This window comes from Phoca vitulina, unplaced genomic scaffold (assembly GCF_004348235.1).
Source record: "Phoca vitulina isolate PV1807 unplaced genomic scaffold, GSC_HSeal_1.0 scaffold1, whole genome shotgun sequence".
Classification (NCBI taxonomy): Eukaryota; Metazoa; Chordata; class Mammalia; order Carnivora; family Phocidae; genus Phoca; species Phoca vitulina.
Genome location: NW_022589704.1, coordinates 10,876,314 through 10,878,856, shown reverse-complemented (window position 1 = coordinate 10,878,856; position 2,543 = coordinate 10,876,314).

Genomic DNA, 2,543 nt, shown 5'->3' with positions numbered 1-2,543 from the left:
GGACTAACTTCTCACAGTGTACTTAGAAATATTTTCTCACTTCAAATAAATGTCGTCAGCTTACCAACCTACCGGGTCCTTTATCTTGCTCCTTATGTTGTAGTTGTCGTATGTCTGTATCTACAGACATTAAAAAGTTCATTAAACAATGAAATACATTTTGTTTTCAATAGTTATACCTAATTTAAAGAATGTGAAGAGAAAAATAGCCTACTACATTTATCCACATATTTATCATTTTGGATTCCTTCACTGTCGAAGTGCCAACTTTTCATCTTTTACCAATTTTTCTTCCACCTGAACACTTCCTTTAGTATTTCTTTCAGAGCAAGTTTATTGGTAACAAATTCTCTGAGTTTTACTTCATTTTAGAATGTCTTTATTTCCCTTTATTCCTGAAGCATACTTTCACTGGGTATAGCATGCTGGGATGATAGTTATTTCCTGTCAGCACTTTAAGCATATGGTTTCACTCTCTTCTGCATGCTTGGTGACTGAGGAGAAATTTGTAGTCTCCAAATCTTCAATTCTCTCCATGTAATGTGTCAGTCTTTGGTCTGTTTTAAAGATTTCTCCTTATATTTGATTTTCGGTAGTTCAATTGTGATATATCTGGGTGTGGTTTGAGTTTAATCTATTTGAGGTTTGATGAGCTTCCTGTATCCATTGGGTTATGTCTTTCGCCAAATTTGGGGAGTTTTCAGACATCATTTCATGAAATATTTTCCATCCTAATCTCTTTCTCTTCTTCTGGGACTCAGATGGCTGCATGCACATTTGGTCTTTTGATATTATCTTACAAGTCTCTGAGTCTCTCTCCATTATTTTCCAAACTTTTTTTTCTTTCAGGTTAAGTGATTTGTATTGATCTATATTTTAAGGACACCGACTACTTTCTCTTAACTCCAGTATACTATAGGTCCTTCTCAGTGAATTTTTCAATTTCCAGTGTGTAACTTTTTCCAATGATAAATTGCCATTTTGTTATTTTCCATAACAATTTTTTTTCTGTAATTCTATTTCTTTCTTGAGAGTTGCTATTTTTATGTGTATATCAAGAAAGCTTTACCCTACTTCATGGGACTTGGGTATAACAGCTGCTTCAAAGTCTTTGTTGGATCACTCCACTATCTGGGCTATTTTGGGCCTGATGTCTGTCTATTGATTGCCATTTCCCTTGACAGTTACTCCCTTGAGGTATTTTCCCGGTTCTTTATATGTCAAGTAATGTTTAATTTAAAAAGTTTTAATGTTGGACATTGTGAATATTATGTAATGAAATGCAGGCACCTTTGTAATCTTTGTAAAATATGGTTTCTTTTTTTGGCAGGCCATGAATCCTTTCAGTTCAGACTACAAGTCTTGTGCACACTTGTGTCATTTTAGTTCACAAAACCCTTGACAGTGCTGTTCTCACCTGCTTCATGAGGTGTGCCCTCAGGCTTCTCTGGGACTGGAGCACTGGTCTATACCTGTGATGGTTAATTTTATGTGTCAATTTGGGCCAAGGTGTGTCCAGGTATTTGGTAAAACATTATTCTGGGTGATTCTGTGAGGCAGGTTTTGGATGAGATTAACATTTAAATTGGATAGACTGAGTAAAGCAGATTGTCTTTCATGATGGGAGTGGGCCTCATCCAATCAGTTGAAGGCCCAAATAGAATAAAAGGCTGACCTTCCCCCACATAAGAGAATTCTTCCCATTTCAAATTGAGCCATCAGCTTTTTTTTCTTCCCCTTTAGATTTGAACTGAAACCTGGCTCTTCCTGTGTCTCAAACCTGCTGATCTTTGGACTGGAATTACATCATTGGCTCTCCTGGTTCTCAGGCCTTCAGATTCAGACTGGAACTCAGTCTGTCTGAGAGAGTTTCAGAAGGCTGAACAACCACCACTGTCACCACACAAGTGTACCTTTATGCCTGGGCTTTTCCTCAGGACAGGTCCAGGAGGGTAAAAAGAGAAAACAATTACATGAGGATTTCTCTCACACCCTTATTTCCATGGGGGTTTGTTTCTTGTTCTCTGACCAGAAATAAAGGGTTATTTCTTGGAGAATTTTCTGTCTATTCCAGGTATGCAGTTCCGGAATTCAGATCTCTCTAGAGTCTAGGTCAGGAGATAATGGAGAAAAACCAAACAGGAATCTCATCATCCTACCAGTGATACTTCAAGTTTGGATTCTCCACCACACCCCCCACACCCCATATTTCCAAGTCTGCCTATTTTTAACTACTTTTCAGAATTCTCAGATTATGCCTTATATGATCTTTCCAGAATTTTCGTTGTAATCAGCAACTGTGCCTATTCCATTTTAGGCAGATCCAGAAGTCAGTGTTGTTTTATCCTGCAAGGTTGCATTCTAGAATCTGTCTCCAAGTATAGATGCAAAGCCAAAGAAGAGTGTACATAATGGCTATTTTGACATGGTTGCTGGCATGAGGAATATCTTAGTGCACCCCAAGCCTACTGTGTCTTATTTTGAAGGAATGATCACCACAACGTCCTTACCAATTATTAGGGGTTATTTTTGACTCTACTGCT